The sequence below is a fragment of the Trichechus manatus genome, unplaced genomic scaffold, assembly GCF_000243295.1.
Source record: "Trichechus manatus latirostris isolate Lorelei unplaced genomic scaffold, TriManLat1.0 scaffold00081, whole genome shotgun sequence".
Classification (NCBI taxonomy): domain Eukaryota; kingdom Metazoa; phylum Chordata; class Mammalia; order Sirenia; family Trichechidae; genus Trichechus; species Trichechus manatus.
In genome coordinates this window covers 1,337,253-1,356,191 of record NW_004444017.1, presented here as the reverse complement: position 1 = coordinate 1,356,191, position 18,939 = coordinate 1,337,253, and positions in this window count along the sequence as shown.

Genomic DNA, 18,939 nt, shown 5'->3' with positions numbered 1-18,939 from the left:
AAAAAACTGAAACAAGACCCATACCTCACACCATGCACAAAAACTAACTCAAAATGGATCAAAGACTTAACTATAAAATTGAAAATGATACAGATCATGGAAGATAAAATAGGGACAACACTAGGAACCCTAATACACAGCATAAACAGAATACGAACCATAAGTAACAATGCACAAGCACCAGAAGAGAGACTAGATAACTAGGAGCTCCTAAAAAATCAAACACTTATGCTCATCAAAGGACTTCACCAAAAGATTAAAAAGACAACCTGCACACTGGGAAAAAAAATTTGGCTGTGACAAATCCAGTCCATTTCTAATCTCTAAAATCTACAAGATACTGCAAAACCTCAACAACAAAAAGACAAATAACCCAATTAAAAAATGGGTAAAGGATATGAACAGGCACTTCGCCCAAGGATATATTCAGGTGGCTAACAGACACATGAAGAAATGCTCACGATCATTAGCCATTGGAGAAATGCAGATCAAAACTACAATAAGATATCATCTCACCCCAACAAGGCTAGCATTAATCCAAAAAACACAAAATAATGAATGCTGGAGAGGTTGTGGAGAGACTGGAACACTTATATACTGTTGGTGAGAATGTAAAATGGTACAACCACTTTGGAAATCGATTTGGTGCTTCATTAAAAAGCTAGAAATAGAAGTATCATATTATCCAGCTATTCCGCTCCTTGGAATATATCCTAGAGAAATAAGAGCCGTCACACGTATAGATATATGCATGCCCATGTTCATTGCAGCTCTGTTTACAATAGCAAAAAGATGGAAACAACGTAGGTGCCCATCAATAGACGAATGGATAAACAAATTGTGGTATATCCATACAGTGGAATATTATGCAACAATAAAGAACAACGATGAAGCTGTGAAATATAACATGGAGGAATCTGGAGAGCATTATGCTGAGTGAATTTATTCAGTCACAGAAGGATAAATATTGTATAAGAGCACTATTATGAGAATTCCAAAAAAGGTTTAAACACAGAAGAAAACATTCTTTGATGGTTATGAGGGTGGGGAGGGAGGGTGAGGGTTATTTACTAACTAGACAATAGATAAGAATTATCTTAGGTGAAAGGAAGGACAGCACACACTGCAGGGGAAGTCAGCACAACTGGACTAAACCAAAGCTAAGAAGTTTCCTGAATACAATCAAACACTTTGAGGGACAGAGTAGCAGGCAAGGGGGTCTGGGGACCATGCTTTCAGGGGACATCTAGGTCAACTGGCATAACAAAGCTTATTGAGAAAATGTTCTGCATCCTACCTCGGTGAGTAGCGTCTGGGGTCTTAAAAGCTTGCAAGTGGCCATCTAAGATGCATCAATTGGTCCCAACCACCTGGAGTAAAGAATGAAGAACACCAAAGACACAAACAAAGCATTTGCCCAAGAGACAGAAAGGGCTGCATAAACCAGAGACTTCATCAGCCTGAGACCAGAAGAACTAGGTGGTGTCTGGCTACCACCAATGACCACCCTGACAGGGAACACAACAGAGAGTCCCTGATGGACCAGCAGAAAGATGGGGTGCAGAACTCAAATTCTAGTAAGAAGACCAGACTTAATGGTCTGACTGAGACTGGAGGAACCCCGGAAACCTGGATTCTCTATCAGCCCAGAACTAAAACAATTTCCAAGGCCAACTCTTCAGACAGGGATTGGACTGGACTGTGGGACATAAAGTGATACTCGTGAGGAGTGTGCCTCTTAGCTCAAGTAGATACAAGAGACTAAACAGGCAGCTTCTGTCCGGAGGTGAGATGGGAAGGCAGAGAGGGTTAGGAGCTGGTTGAAACGACTTGAGGAATCAGGGGGGGAAGGGAGGAGTGTGCTGTCACAGTATGGGGAGAGCAATTAGGGTCACATAAAAATGTATGTACGAATTTTTGAATGGGAAAAAGAAAAAAAGAAAAAGATTAAGAGCCTTAACCAGATGGATTGACACAGTGCCTGCAACAATGGGCTCAAGCATAACAATGATTGTGAGGATGGCAGAGGACCAGGCAGTGTTTCTTTCTGTTGTACGTAGAGTTGCCATGAGTTGGAACCGACTCAATGGCACCTAACAACAACACAACTCCTCTGAAGAAGCCCTGGTGGCACAGCGGCTAAGCGCTCAGCTGCTAAGGAGACTTGACGGCAAACATTAGTTACTTCTCTGAACTTAGAAATTCTGCCTAGTCCTAGAGAGGGAACAGAAAGCCACAGTGGGGAATGGAAGGTTTGCTTGGGCTCCTTTGACATTGACCTCTTCGTCTATAGCTTCTGGGTCGCCAAATAAGGCTTTTTTCTTCTCTTCCCATCCTTTACCAGCCTTTGTCCCCTTCATTCACGACAATGAAGCTAAATACACTAAGTCCATCTCCACAACTCACCTTCACCCTCAGCAGGCAGACAAGGTTATTTTAACCCACTTCACTTCCTCTTCTACCATGAGTAAGTCACTGTGCTTCACCTTTCTTGGCCTCACTTTCTTCACCTTTAAACAGAGAAGGAGCAACTAGATGATTTTAGAGTCCCCCCCCCCCCGCCCAGTTAGGAGTGTGTTTCTCCATTCACCACAATATTCCAGGTTCCCAGCACAGATCCTGACAAAGTGAGGGCTTAATCCACATTTGTTGAATTAGTGAATGAATCTGGTGATTTAATGAATCTACTGGAGAGAGAATAAGAGACTGGCTTTAAGACCTGACTCTCTCACTCACTAGCTGGGTGAACTTATTGGTCGTTTCCCCTTTCTAAGGCCAGACAGGGAATGGGATGTACCCAAGATCACACCGCTAGTAAGAGCAGAACATTCGGCAACATTTCTTCCTCTGTCTCTCCCTTCCCAACCAGGAAAGCTGGTCCTGGTTTCTATGACTAGAAGGCAGGTCTTCTGACTCTCTTCTAAGATGCACTTCCTAGAAATCAGGTCCTTTGTAAATGGGAAGAGGGCATCAAGGGCCCACAGATATCTCTCTTTTCTCTGCAGACCCTGGATTTAGGGCAACAACCGCAGGCATCTTCAAGAAACAACACACGCCTTGAAGAAAGGAGGCCTCCCAGAGGCCTCTAGCCAACAATTTATCCTCACCCGCCAAGTGGAGATAAGCAACCACCAAATGGGCTGGGAGATGTGGGATTATCTGCCAGCCCTGCCGAGCAGGGTTTGCTCTTTCCTCCTAGAGACAGCTCATGTCTGGGCTGGTGGCAATGGCTCTGCTTCTAGTATCCCCTAGGTGTGGGAGTCAGAAACAAGAAGGGGACCCTGAGAGTAAGGGCTTAAATCAGAACAGTTTTCTTTGACTTAAACCTTCTGGAAGGACAGAGATGGCCTCCATTCTTGTTGGCAGCTATGGCCCTTGATCATAGCTCTCCACAGGAGGAGATCTAAGGTGTTGTGGGACTGCCTGGTGTCATTCTGGTTCTTCCTATAAGCTTGGCTCTACCTTGGGCTTCCCCCACTGCCCTACAGGAAAAAATTATCTTCACCTTCTCCTTACCTGGCACAATGACTCGGGTGAGCTTGGAACCAGGCTCCGGGAGCACTAATTTCTAAAACACAGCCCTCATTGTAAGAGAGTCAAGGCCATGGAGTTTGCTATGAAAATTCATGGGCTTTGGAGTCAGACAGGAGCCCTGGTGGCGCAGTGGTTAAAAGGTCAGCTGCTAACCAAAAGGTCAGCAGTTGGAATCCACCAGCTGCTCCTTGGAAACCCTATGGGGGGCAGTTCTACTCTGTCCTATAGGATCAGTTATAAGTTGGAATCCACTCCACAGCAACGAGTTTGTTTGTTTGTTTTTGGAGTCAGACAGACCTGGTTTTGCATCGCAGGTCTGCCACTTACTAATTGTGTGGCTTTAGGCTAGTTATTTAACCTCCCAGTGCTTTGGTTTACTCATCTGAATAATGGGCATAATAACAGCTACCTCATGAGATGGTTGTGAGGATTAAGTGTAGACTATTTCTAAAACACCTAATAGAAATCAAACTAAACCTGTTGCTGCCTGAAATACAATAGACGCCAAATAAATGTTAGTTGAGTAATTCTTTGGTACCAACAAGTCCCTTGAAGCCCAAAGATCTTTCCCACAAGTTTAAAGTCCCCTTGGGCAGTGGGGGAAGTTCCTGGATGGTACAAATGTTTAAAAGGTTCTGCTAAAAGTTGGCAGTTCGAGGCCACCCAGAGGCATTTCAGAAGGAAGTTCTGGTGATCTCCTTCCAAAAGATCAGCCATTGAAAACCTTGTGGAGCACAGTTCCACTCTGACGCTCATGGGGTCACCATGAGTCAAAGTCAACTTGACAGTAACTGTTTCTTTGGGGGAAGGGAGGGGAAGAGGGAGACGAAAAGCAAATTGGGCTATTGGTCTCCATTTCTGTTTTAGGTAAAGCAGATGTTCTCTCATCTATTATATGCATTCATTCTACATCCAAGAGAAGTCTGAAACCTCCATTCTAATCCAATCCCCTCATGAGTGGATGAAAAACCAGAAGCCCTGGGACCTGCGAAATGTCACATGGCTAGTCCAAGATGGTGCTGTGAGGCAGTATCCCGTGGGAGCTAAGAGCGTGGGTTCTGCAATTAGACTGCCTGGGTTTGGTGTCTAGTCCACCACTGCCTCGCTTTGCAACCTTGAGCAAGTTAGTTAACCTCTTTGTACCCAATTTCTACATCTTTAAAATCATGGATAATAACAGTGTGTACTTCAAAAGAGTTTCTTTTAAGAAGATTAAATAAATTCATACATGCAAAGTGTTCAGAATGGCATCTGGCATACAGCAAGTGCTTATTAAGCATTAGTGGTTATTATCAGACCTCTAGACCCTACTTCTTCACATTTTAATAAAATTTAACTGCAAGCAGGATATCGGCTTTTAGAATGTGCTTTATTCTTCACTGTCAACCAGGATACTTCATGGTGAAAATGTCCTCAGCAGGCTGTGACCAACATGGAGACAAGTGGAGTATCAATTGTCTCAAGTCCTGTAGTCCACAGCTTAGTCCAGGCACCCTTGCTGAAAGAGTGAGTGGTGGATAAATTTAGTTAAATGAAGGGAGAAAGCTTGTGGAGGGTAGGAAAGAAGAGGCTGGAAAGAAGAGAGGCTCTAGTCTAAGCAATTTCTCCCTCAACAGACAGACTTGTGGAGCTGAGGTATGTGGGACCGTTTGGGTGCCATGTTGACCGCTAGAGGTCGCTGGAATGTTTACTATCCTCAGAGAGTGGGTTTCTGAGGAAAGGTAATGTCCGCAGGAAGACTAGCCATGGTACCACTCCCTCACCCCACCCCTTAGTCAGCCTGGATTTGGTTTGTTTCCCCAGGAATCCAAGTCACCTACGCTCTCTGACTGGTCTCCTCTGCAATCAGCATTTGCAAGGCTCTGGGGCAGGATTAAGCGTGTGATACATGGCTAAAAAAAAAAAAAACTGCCATGGAATTGACTCCAATGCATGGCGACCCCATATGTGTCAGAGTAGAGCTGTGCTCCCTAAGGTTTTCAGTGACTGATTTTTTTTGGAAGTAGATTGCCAGGCCTTTCTTCTGAGGTGCCTCTGGGTGAACTCAAACTTCTGATCTTTCAGTTATAGCAGCCGAGAGTGTTAACCATTTGCGCCATGCCAGGGCTCTCATATATGACTAGAAATTCCTTTTTCTCTAAAGACAACTGTCCCAAACATTCAAGACTGTCAATGGCCTGCATATTCTGATAAGCACAGTCTAAACTCTTCAAGGTCCTCCTGAGTTTACCTTTCTTGACTTCCCCCCTTCCATCCCCAGCATTACCTCATGGGGTCCTCTACCCACTTCTGCTCATTTCTACCTTCACTTTCTCCACCACATATTCATCTGTAGGGCTCTCATTCATTTCCCAAGGCCCACACCAAACACCATAATTTGAAGAGCTTTCTCCATATCGTTGTTGTCGTTATTAGGTGCCATTGAGTTGATTTTCGACTCATAGTGACATGTGACAGGGTACAACTGCCCCACAGGGTTTTCTAGGCTGTAATCTTTATGGGAGCATATCCCCAGGTCTTTTCTCCCATGGAGTTGCTGGGTGGGTTCGAATCACCAATTTTTGGTTGGCAGATGAGCGCTTAACTGTTGCACCACCAGGGCTCCTTTTCTCCATACTCCCAAGCCCATTGCCGCCAAGTCTATTCTGACTCATAGCAACCTTATAGGATAGAGTAGAACTGTCCTATAGGGTTTCCAAGGCTGTAAATCTTTACGGAAGCAGACTGCTATATATTTTTCCCACGGAGGGGCTGGTGGTTTCAAACAGGTGACCCTTTGGTTACCAGTCGAGCACTTAACCACTGTGCCACCAGAGCTCCTTTTCTCCATACTAGGAATCCTGCATATGACACATTGTCCTTCTCCTTTAGCATTCACTACATACTGCCTTATATGACAAATGTTTTTGTAGTTGTCTTAGCTAATCTACTAGACTGTGAGCTCCTTGAGGGTTCAGACTGTGAATAATTCTTTTTTTTTTTTTTTTTTGTATACCCACAGTCCCTAGCACATTTCCTGGTCTAAATGTGATGTTAATAACTATTTGCTGAATGATCATATGAGTGGATGAAACAAGTATGGCCATTATTCAAACACACAACATGTTTTTCATTACAGCTGATGAAGCCTACTGGCCCAAGCTAGCATGTGGAAAACTCCCTGCAGAAAGACAGAGACCTAAATGCTTCCCAGAGGCAATCCTCTCCAGCATCCTTCTCAAGGCAAACTGGTGCCTCAGCATCCCCAACGCTGCTAGTGCTTCAGCATCCCCAGCGCTGCTGGTGCTCACCCATGGCCATGTTCTCTTCCTCTTTCTGGACACATAATTAGACTACATTTTCTAGTCTCCCCTGCAATTACACGTGATCATGCAACTAAATTCTGTACAATAAAATGGGAGCAAAATGATACATACCTCATCTCAGCCTGGCTCATGAAAAGCTATGATAGATGTACCACCCATTATCTCTCTCCCCTAGAGGATCTGCAGAAGGTGGAGCCAATAGAGGAAAGGTGTCTGAGCCCCTATATGACCTCAGGTAAAGCCTGTCTGCTGACCACGAGCAAGAAATTAATTTTTCAGTAGAGCACAGCCACAGCTCTAAGGGTTACGGGAAGGATGGTGTCTTGGAGGAATTCCAAGGTGAGAGATTCTTTTTCCCCCTCATTGCTGCAAAGCCTATGAATCACAGAATTTTAGAGCAAGGATGAGTGCACCCAACTCAAATATTTTTTTAACGGAGAAAGATTGAGGACAAGAGAAGTGAGGCAACTCACCCAAGGTCACACAGCAATTCTGTAGCAAAAACAAGACTAGAATGCAGGCCTGCTTTCCTTTCCATATATCAGGCTCTGAAGGCCACCCTGGTGTGAACTGAACCAGTTCCTGAGAGGCCAGCCCACTCAGCACTGCTTCCCTCTGTTACTCTCTCTCTCTGCCTTGCAGTATAAAATAATCTAGGTGACTACATAACTACTTGGGAAATGCCAAATATAGACATTCATTCTCTATTATGATGAGAAAAATAATGATTGACAGGTAGGAATCCAAAGTCAAAATATTAAGCCAAGTTCAGCAGGAATTATGACTGAAATACATAAGAAGTTTGGAAGATGGAAGGGAAGCTACCTGAAGGAAAGGGGTTCTTAAAAGTGCCCTGTGGCTCATTCCCTGTGTCTCATCACCATAATAACTGAAAGCGTTTTTATAATTGTACAACTGCACATGGTGTTATGCTGGGATCCTCGTAAAGAGAACTACTGGCTACACTATGGACATGTCAACAAAGGACATGGCTGGGCAGAAATCCAAGAAACACAGGATCTCAGAACAGAAATAGGAAAGGCATGGCTTGCCTTGGTACTAGCATCTTTGCAGAGGTCAGAGATAACAGAGGCATTTGGATTTAAAAGTGGATGGGGAAAGTGCTAAGAGATCAGGCACCTACTGTTTTTCAAAATCGCCTCCTTCAGGAAGTCTTCTTTGGTTTCCCACTGATTACTTCCTGAAGGTTTAGCAGCTTAGTCTACAGAAATATTTCCTGTGACAGCGTCCCCTACGAATCCCTGCCTATGCAGGATATGCATATTCTTTTCCTGTCTCCACTGAATACCAGGCAGAACGAATGCAAAATATTCATTTTCACTTAATTCCAGGCGGATCTGTCAAAACAAAACCTGTTGCCATTAAGTCAATTCCAACTCATAGCAACCCTATAGGACAGAGTAGAACTGCCCCATAGGGTTTCCAAGGAGCAGCTGGTAGATTTGAACTGTAAATCTTTCGGTTAGCAGCTGAGTTCTTAACCACTGCACCACCAGGCTGCTCTGTAGATAGTTGTTATGGATTGAATTGTGTCCCCAAAAAATGTGTGTCAACTTGGCTAGGCCATGATTCCCAGTATTGTGTGATTGTTCACCATTATGTCATCTGACGTGATTTTCCTATGTGTTGTAAATCCTACCTCTATGCTGTTAATGAGGCAGGATTAGAGGCAGTTATGTTAATGAGGCAGCACTCAATCTACAACATTAGGTTGTGTTTTAAGTCAATCTCTTTTGAGATATAAAAGAGAGAAGTGAGCAGAGAGACACGGGGATCTCATACCACCAAGAAAGCAGTGCCAGGAGCACAGCGCATCCTTTGGACCCAGGGTTCCTACGAGAAGAAGCTCGTAGACCAAGGGAAGATCGATGACAAGGACCTTCCTGCAGAGCCAAGAAAGAGGCAAAGCCTTCCACTGGAGGTGGTGCCCTGATTTCAGACCTCTAGCATCCTAGGATGTGAGAGAATAAACTTCTGATTGTTAAAGCCATCCACCTGTGGTATTTCTGTTACAGCAGCACTAGATAACTAAGATAGTAGTAATAACCCTTCACAATTTTTATGGCACTTCACATTATCTTAATTGATCTTCAATACAATCCTGTGAAGTGGGTGATATTACCATCCTATCTTATAAATAAGAAAATTGAGGTTCAGAAAGGTTAAGTGACTTATCCAAAGTTATTCCATTAATAAGCAGTAGAGCTAGGACCCTAGCCCAAAGACTTTGACTCCAAAGATCGTCCACTTATCACTACACAGAGCTGTGTGTGTGTACTTGTGTATGCATGTACGTGTCTGCATGTGTGCATTGTGTGTGTGTGTGTGTCCACATGCATGTGCAAGTGAAAGGCATGGGGTGGGAGGAGAGGGAAGTAATTTCTCTCCACTCAAATTCTCTTCTAGTGCAAATTCACCTAGGAGGTATGTTGCTATTGCTTGCTAATATAATAATAATTTTTATTAATACTTGTGTTTATAAAATACTTATTGCTTTGAAAAAACTCTTTCTCCCAGAAATGAGGACTAGTGAAGGGATATGACACAGAACCAGTGGGGTTAGTCTTTGGTCAGTCCCATTCATTCATTCATTCATTCATTCATTCAGCACTTGTTCACCAGGTCTCTTTCCTGTGCTCTGCACTGTGCAGGTGATACAGGACTCTCTGGATACAAGACCCAGTCTCCACACTCACCACCACTGTGCTTAGGATCCTGCACTAGGTGTTGCTCTATCCATGATGCTCACTGGCAGTCTGCCTGGGCAGCCTCTGGCCAGGCCTCCCTGATACCTGTGTAGACAACATCTGTGGCGGATGCGGCCTTTGCCCTGGTACTCAGCGTGACAAGAAAAGAATGTGCTTTCATTCTTACCAGGCTCTACCTGGGCGTGGTGGGTGATGCTGTCATCAGGAAGTCTTCTGTAAATAAGCCTGGTTAATCTCCTTAGCCGGATAGTAATGTCAGCCGGCTTGGAGCCTGTAGGAAAGCAGCACCATGCTTTAGATTCCCCAAATTGTTAGCAGCCTGGGTGAGCCACAGCAGATCCCACACAAACAGAAAGGCGTGCATTGGCTTGCCAGAGGGTGGGGAGTTGAGTCCATGGTTTTCTCTCAGTCTGCTGATCTAGGCATGCTCTGTGTTGCTTCTTTACTAACATACAGGGTCTGAGCAAATTCCCTGGATGCCAGGCAAGTGGGAAGTTTCCAGGTACACCAACTTCATCACTTTCTTCCCACTGGAGAGCTCTCTCCAGGGCTTACAGGAGAAGTCTGAACTCCTCAGCCTGGTTCGTGCTGGTTACCACAATAACTTACACCCAGAGCTGTATACTTGTGGGTTTCTGAAGCTTATACCATTTGAGGGGCCCTCTTTAAGAAAATAAGGTCCCTGGGTGGCACAAACAGTTAGTGCTCAACTACTAACCTAAAGGTTGGCAGCTTGAACACACCCAGTGGCACCAAAGAAGAAAGGCTTGGTGATCTGCTTCCGTAAAGATTACAGCCAAGAAAACCCGTTGGAGCAGTTCTACTCTGTAACATGTGGGGTCACCATGAGTTGGAATCAACTTGACAGCAATGGGTTGGGTTTGGTTTTTGGTTCTTTAGTAAAAATAATACAAATTAGCTAGGGTCTTATCTAAGGCATTGGAAGGGGTCCTTGGAAGTGAGGGGGGCCTGAGACTTTAGCTTCATCAAACCAAAAAACCCATTGCTGTTGAGTTGATTCCGACTCATAGGGATCCTATAGGTCAGAGTAGAACTGCCTCATAGGGTTTCCAAGGAGCGACTGGTGTATTCGAACTGCCAACCTTTTGGTTAGCAGCCGTACCTCTTAACCATTATGCCACCAGGGCTCCTAAGCTTCATTAACATCATGAAAAATCCACTTTTGCTTACTCTTAACCTTTTTAAGTCTCTTCTCCTTTGATTCTTACATGGATCCCTCCATTCCAGCCAACATTTATACTTACTGGGCATCTACCTTACCCTGTTTGATATTCTTACTTATGCTTCCGTGAGATAAGTCTGTAAAATCATTGCAAGTTCCTTGAGAAACTATATGAACAATAATTATTATTGGAGCTACTATTTTAATGGGTGACTTCTATGTGTCAGGATTGTGCTAGACTCTTACATGCTGCAAGATAGGGTCATATTAAACACTATTATTTTCATATTATATACATCTCAGAGATTATACATAACTTATTACTGGTCCCATAGCTAGTAAGTACGGAGCCACTTTGAAAACTTACATCTTTCTAACTCCAAAGCCTGTGCTATTTTATCTACACCACATTGTCCTTATCATTCTTCTCTGTGTTCTCGGTAATGTCCGCCATAATTCAGAGTGCCAGATATATAGAATTATGGTATCTGTATTCTCTAAACAGAGCCTGTGTGGCACAAGCAGTTTGCAATCAATCGGCTGCTGACCTAAGGTTAAAGTTTCAAACCCATCCAGTGGCTCCGCAGAAGAAATGCCTGGCAGACTGTTTCCATAAAGATTACAGCCAAGAAAACCCTATGGACCAATTCTACTCTGTAACACATGCGGTTGCCATGACTTGGAATCAACTCAATGTCAAACAATGACAACATTCTCTTACCACTTACATGTGGATGATAGAGTCCCTAAAAGAAAAATAGGGCCAAATATTTGTAATTGGGTCCCAGAAAAATTCGAGACACCACATAGACCTCCTGTTTATTAATTAATGTTTATTAATTGGCTGTTTTATTAGGAGATTCCATTTCTGCGCTGCACATACACCTACTTATCCTAAGCATACTAGTTAGCTATACTGTAATGCTGCGTAACAAACCACCCTGAAATTCAGTGGTACATGACAATAAGCGTTTACGTCTTGCTCACACATGTGTGGCTCAGCTGGGGTTCAGCTGACCTAGGTTGGTCTCAGATGGGCTTGGCTCCAAGCTGTGAATTGGTTTTTGGTTTGCTCCATGTGTCTCTCATCCTCCTTGGTCCAATGGCTTCCCAGGGTAAACTCATCTCAGGGCAAAAGACAGGTGCACAAGAGGGCAAGGCCAATCACACCAACATATTTCAAGCTTTTTCTCATGTCCTGTCCACTACAATATTGTTAGCTGAATCAAGTGAGATGACCAGGCTCAAAGTCTAGCGCAGGGCAGTACATCTTGCCCACCATAATGCCACAACAAGGGTGTTGTTGTTGTGTGCCATTGAGTCGATTCTAACTCATAGAGACCCTATATGTCAGGGCTGAACTGCCCCATAGGGGTTTCTAGTCTGTAATCGTTATGGGAACTGATCATCAGATCTTTTCCCCCATAGAGCCGCTGGTGGGTTTGAACTGCTGACTTCTTGGTTAGCAGCCAACCATTTGTGCCACCAGATTTTCTTAGCAAGGGTGTTGTTGCTGTTGTTAGGTGCCGTTGAGTTGATTCTGACTTATAGGGACCTTGTAGGACAGAGTAGAACTGCCTGGTGGGGTTTCCAAGGCTGTAAATCTTTATGGAAGTAGACTGCCACATGTTTCTCCTATGGAGCAGCTAGTGAGTTTGAACCGCTGACCTTTCAGTTTGCAGCCCAGTGCTTAACCGCTGCACCATCAGTTCTCCTTAGCAACCCTATATGGCAGAGTAAAACTACCCCATAGGATTTCCTAGGCTGTAATTTTTACAGGAGCAGATCTCCAGGTTCTTTCTCCAGCAGAGTCGCTAGTGGGTTCAAATCACCAACCTATCTGTTAGCAGAGGAGTGCTTAACCATTTGCACCACCAGGGCTCCTTAGCAAGGGTGGAGGTGTATAATACTACCACAGAGGAGTGAAGAAATGAGATCAATGATCACTCTACCACAATGTAAAGTCTGAGAGGAAGGTGCCCCCAACTAATCTTAAAACTCTCAAAATGGGCTTCCAACTCATTCAAAGGGTGTCATGATATTCTGTGCAAACTCCTTCCAAAGCATTTTACTTTCAAATTCAAGTAAATACGTGTTATGTAACATTTTCAGAGACAAGTGGGGAGGAGAAGGCGAGCACTACAAAATCAAAAATGCTGGCTAACCCAGCTTCAAAGGAGAAGCAGGTCACGTAAATTGAAAACTGCTTTTTAGGACTACAAACACACATCTTTGAGAAGTAAGCTCAAGCTTATTTCCAAGCCTCCTTGTCTCACCCTTAGTAGGTCTAACCACAGTTAGGAAAGCGTCCTCTGCCCCAACCTACAAAAGATCGTAAGGAAATTTTCAAGTCACTGGGTGGCAAGAAGTGGGATAAGCTGCATTCTTTCCCTGCATCCTACTGTTATTAGAAGTTTGGTGTCCTACCTGCATTTGAGTTAGCGGTCTGTCAAACTGAGCTAACTCTAGCCTGGGGGAATATAGGGTAAACGGAGGAAAGCAAATGGAATGCACCCACAATAAAACAAAGAAACAAAGGGTAAAAAGGCACATTAGAATTCTTGGGGAAGAACCCTGTACTTAAGTTGTCAGAGATTGCATTCTCTTTTTAAAACTATTTTACCATTGCCACACTAGTCGTTAATATCAATGACTCTTTTAAAAATATTTTTTTGAGAATTATGTGCAGTAAGTGTGCATTAAAAAAAAAAGTCCAGAAAAAACTGCATCAAAAATGGGAAGGGGTGGAAAATATGGCAACAGATACTGATGATGGTTACACATGATTAATGTAATCAGTGTCACTGAATTGTACATGTAAAGTGTTGAACTGGTGAATGTTGTGTTATATATATATGTATGTATGTATGTATATATATTACCACAATAATAAAAAGAAAATTTTAATGGGAAGAAGGTTGTTTCTATGTAGTGGAATCATAGGAAAAAAAAAAACCCAAAACCAAACCTGTTGCCGTTGAGTCGGTTCCAACTCATAGTGACCCTATACAACAGAGTAGAACTGCACCATAGGGTTTCCAAGGAGCCCCTGGCGGGTGCGAACTGCCGACCTTTTGGTTAGCAGCCATAGCTCTTAATCACTACGCCACCAGGGTTTCCAGTGGAATCATAGGCAGTTTTAGTTTCTCTTTTATTTTATCTTTACCTTCTATTTTTTTCTCTACTGATCACATTAATTATATAATTTTAAAAAGTAAAAACAAAAAAGGAACACACTTAATTTTTTTTTTTAACTAGAAATGGCCAGTCATGGAGAAAGTGTGTTTACAAGGGGTCCCAAAACATAGTCTGCAGACACTGGTTCTCCATGATGTTAACAGATGTTATGGTAGTGGTGACGATAAATAAATTTCAAGATAAATAAATTTGGGAAGGGCTTCCTTAGATCAAATTAAAACTTTTTTTAAAGGAACGGCAAGAATTCTCAGAGTTAATACCCAAGAAGGAGGTACAAGAGGCAGCATTCCCAAATACACTGAGCCTTATTTTCAAAAATCAGGTCTCTAGACTAGCGCTCTTTGGAAACTTCTTTGGAAGTAGCTGTTCTAGGCTGTCAAGGCCAAATATAAATTCTGGTATAGAGAGCTATAAATTACGTAGGCAAGATGGATGGACTGGGCCGCTGCCAACCATGATGTCTTAAGAAGGTCTGTTTTGCCCCTCTCCTTGGTTTTGTGGATGCTTCTACCTCTTCCCATCCTGCCCGACCCCTCCATCTTTTACACCCTCCCCTCTGCCCTCACAAAGCTTTCAGGATCAGAACCATGGGAAGCATGCTGGCAGACTGAGCATGTGAGAACTTCTCAGTCTAGGCTAGGTGCTGCTCATCTGTGCTCCCATAGCAACCTGAGCTTCCCTTTTTCATGATATATAACATATCATTTATTCATGCATTCATTCAATCTATTACTCATTGAATAAACGTGTTCCTGGTATGAGCGAGGCCTTGTGCTACGCAATAGGGATACATTAGTGAAAAAACAAATACTCTCTTTTGCTTCCTTGAGGTGTAAATGCTGTTGAGGAGAATTAACAGAGAGCAAAGGAATTAATAAGACTTCCAGGCAACATGGCACTATAGACACAAGCACCATGCTGTCCCTCCACAGCAAAGATCTGAAAAACTAAGTCAAACAGAGTCACAAGTCAATGCTGAAACCCTAAGCATCAAATGAAGAGATAAAGAACTCACAGGTACCGAATGGAATAAGAAACTGACCTAGAACAGACAGCAAGGAGAGATACATGCAGAGGTCCCCTATCAGCTAGCGAAGCACGGACCTGCCATCTTGGACTCCTATCAGAGACCAGCAAACAGGGGGTAAGAGAAAGCAGCTTCATGGAGCTTCCAGCAGGAGATAAAACAACTGGTAACCAGCAATATACACTTTCCCACCCTGCACCCTTCTTCACCCCAGCTCGGGCTCCTCTGCTTCCTGCGGCCACAGTCTCTTGGCCGGGAAGCACCAGCTTCACCCCAGTGTTGCTTGGATTCCACCCACCCACACTGGCCAGCTCCCTAAGTGCCATTTGTTGGCTGTTGGTATTGCTTTTTCCCACTTTTTCAGATTTCTTCCTTACTTCTCACCACCTCCTCCACCTTTCTCTCAATCCGCACGCCATCTTTGCTTCTTCCTGAAAGGCTGTGAAACGCCACTCGAAGGTGAGACTGCGTCCCGGCCTGTGCTGCCATGCTGGTGGGATCCCAGGGCTTTTTTTCATTTGTTTTGAATTGTTTGTTTTCTTTTTGTTTTCTCAAATTGGGAGCCCACTCTAGTCGGGCAGTACTGTGTGGATTGGGACCTACCCCCTCATTTTGCGCAGAAGCGCACAGGGATCCCTGAGGGCATTTCTTTTTTCTTTGTTTTTTTTTTTCCTTCTATTTTTTGGGGGAGTTTTTCTTGTTCTTTTTTTTTTATTTGTTTGTTTTGTTTTCTTTTCCCTCTTTTTCCCTTTTTGTCTTTCTTCATTACTCATATTCTCATCTCTTTATACTTTCCTTCTCTTCCTGTCTCGTCAATACCTGGTGCTGAGTGATACCTCTACCCCTTCTAGCCAGGTGGTACTTCACAGCCTGGGAGTAATTTCCCCAAACCTCCCAGCCGCATGGGCGGGATCCCTGGGAGGTTTTCTTTTCTTTTTTTCTTTCTAATTTTTATTTATTCATTTTTTCTTTCCTTTTCTTTTTCTTCTCCTTTGTTTTTCTCCATTTCATAGTGTCTCATCTCTCCACTCCAACAGCAAGCTCCCCTAGCACTCTTTTTTGTTTGTTTGTATGTTTTTGGCCCTGTTCCTCTCTCCTCTCTCCCACACCCATCTTAGCTCCACACATCACAATCTCCCCCTTCCATCCTGCCTACCTGCACCACACACTGAACATCACGTCACCAAGCCGCCCAGGCACGCCCTACCAGAACCTGCCCTGCACTGATTACTGGCCCACCCTGGTGGCCGTATTAAGTGCCACAAACAACCCATCCCAGCAACTCCTCTTCAGCTAGACCTGCCCTGCTGTACCATATGTGAGTGACTGACCCTGCCAACTGGAGAAGGAGGCAAAAATTATGCCCACAGAAGAGCAAACAACAAAGAACACACAGCCTACCTGCTCAGACATAGCCAAATAAAACAAAAAGGCAGGACAAAACAAACAAATCTACAATCGATAAATGAGAAAAAAACTACTGAATGTCCCAAAGACAGCAGACAATATCAAAACATTTACAAAAACAGGGCAGCATGGTTCCAGTAGACATCCTAAATAAAACACCAGATGACCTTCCAGTAGAAGGCACTAGACCTAATAGGGAATTCAAATCTCTAATATTCAGAATTGTCCAGGAGGTGAAGCAAAAAACATAAAAAAATTAGGAAAAAATAGACAAATTCATGGAAAAGGCAAATTCATGGAAAATACAGATAAAAAAATGGAGGAATTCAGGAAAATAATGCAGGAACAAAATGCCAAAATAAATTCACAGCTAGAAATCGTAAAAAAACATCAATTAGAAATCAAAAAGATAAACAACAAGATTTCAGAAATGGACGGTGTCATAGAAGGGCTGAGGAGCAGGTTTGAAATGGTGGAAGACAGGATTGGCGAAATCGAAGACAAACACTTGGATGCAACACTGTTTGAGGGGAAAAAAAAAAAGAATGAAGGAAAATGAAGAGACCCTGAGAATTATGTGGGTTACAATCAAAAGCAAAAATCTGCAAGTGATTGGAGTTCCAGAACAGGGGGAGAAAACAGAAAACACAGAGAGGATCATTGAGGAACTGCTGACAGAAAACTTTCCCAATATCATGAAAGATGAGAAGCTGGCCATCCAAGAAGCACAACGAACCCCATATAGGATAGACCCCAAAAGAAAATCACCAAGGCATATCATAATCATACTCGCCAAAACCAAGGACAAACAAAGAACCCTGAGAGGTACTCGAGAAAAACAAAAGATCACATAGAGAGGAGAAACAATAAGACTAAGCTCAGATTGTTAGGCAGAAACCATGCAGGCAAGAAGGCAATGGGATGACATACATAAAACCTTGAAAGAAAAAAATTGCCAGCCAAGAATAATATATCCTGCAAAAACTCTTATTCAAATATGATGGTGAAATTAGGACATTAAAAAGAAAATTAAGGGAATATGTGAAAACCAAACCAAACTTACAAGACTTATTAAAGGGAGTCCTTCGACCTGAGAACAAACAACATCAGCTCACAGGCTGAATCTAGGCTGCAGGATCATACCAGCCAGAAACCAATCTAGGAAATGAACTCTCAAGGACTATCCAAAACCAAAAGAAATACAACAGGGAATCAGAGCAGTTAATCCATAAATGACAAAAACATCAGAACAATAAAAGAAGGAATAAATGGTGTAGGTATAGAACCTTCTAAGGGAGAGGAAGGCAAGGCAATACCAAGTAATAACAGACTGCTTCAAACTTAGAAAGATAAGGGTAAATTTCACGGTAACTACAAAGAAAGTTAACAAACATATCAAAATAAAGAGGAAAAACATAAAGTCTCAGTAAAAACAAAACATACAAAAACAAAAGAAATGGAAAAAAAACCCACAAACAAAAGGAATTCAGCACAGGAGAGTAAGAGGAACAAAGAAAACATCAGCACTGCAAAATGACAGCAATAAACCCACACCTATCAATAATTACAGTGAATGTAAATGGCCTCAATGCACCCATAAAGAGACAGAGAGTGACAGAATGGATAAAAAAACAAGATGCATCAATATGCTGTCTACAAGAGACACACATTAGAAAGAAAGATGTAAATTTATTAAAAATCAAAGGTTGGAAAAAAATATATCAAGCAAACAACTACCAAAAAGAGCAGGAGTGGCAATACTAATCTCAGATAAAATAGACTTCAAAACAAAATCAACCAAAAAAGACAAAGAAGGACACTATATAATCATTAAGGGGATGATCCATCATGAAGACGTAACCATAGTAAACATGTACGCACCCAATGAAAGAGCTCCAAAATATATAAAACAAACTCTAACAGCTCTGAAAAGAGAAATCGACAGTTCCACAATAATAGTAAGAGACTTCAACACACAACTCTCGGTAAAGGACAGAACATCTAGAAAGAAACTCAACAAAGATACAGAAGACCTAAAGGGCAGAATCAGCCAACTTGACCTAACAGACATACACAGAACTCTCCACCCAACAGCTGCAAATTACACATTCTTTTCCAATGCACATGGAACGTTCTCCAGAGTAGACCACATCTTGGGCCACAGAGCAATCCTCAACAAGATCCAAAACGTTGAGATAATACAAAGTATCTTCTCTGACCACACTGCCATCAAGGTAGAAATTAACAACAGAAAGAGTAAGAAAAAAAAAACCAATTACATGGAAACTGATTAAAACCCTGCTTACTAACCACTGGGAAATAGAAGAAATTAGAGATGGAATCAAAAATTCCTAAAATCAAATGAGAATGAAAACACATCATACCAAAACCTTTGGGACACAGCAAAGACAGTCCTTAGAGGACAATTTATAGCAATAGATGCACACATCAAAAAAGAAGAAAGGGAAAAATCAAAACATTAACTACACAACTTGAACAAATAGAAAGAGAACAGCCGAAAAAAAACCGCCCACAACCACCAGAAGAAAGGAAATA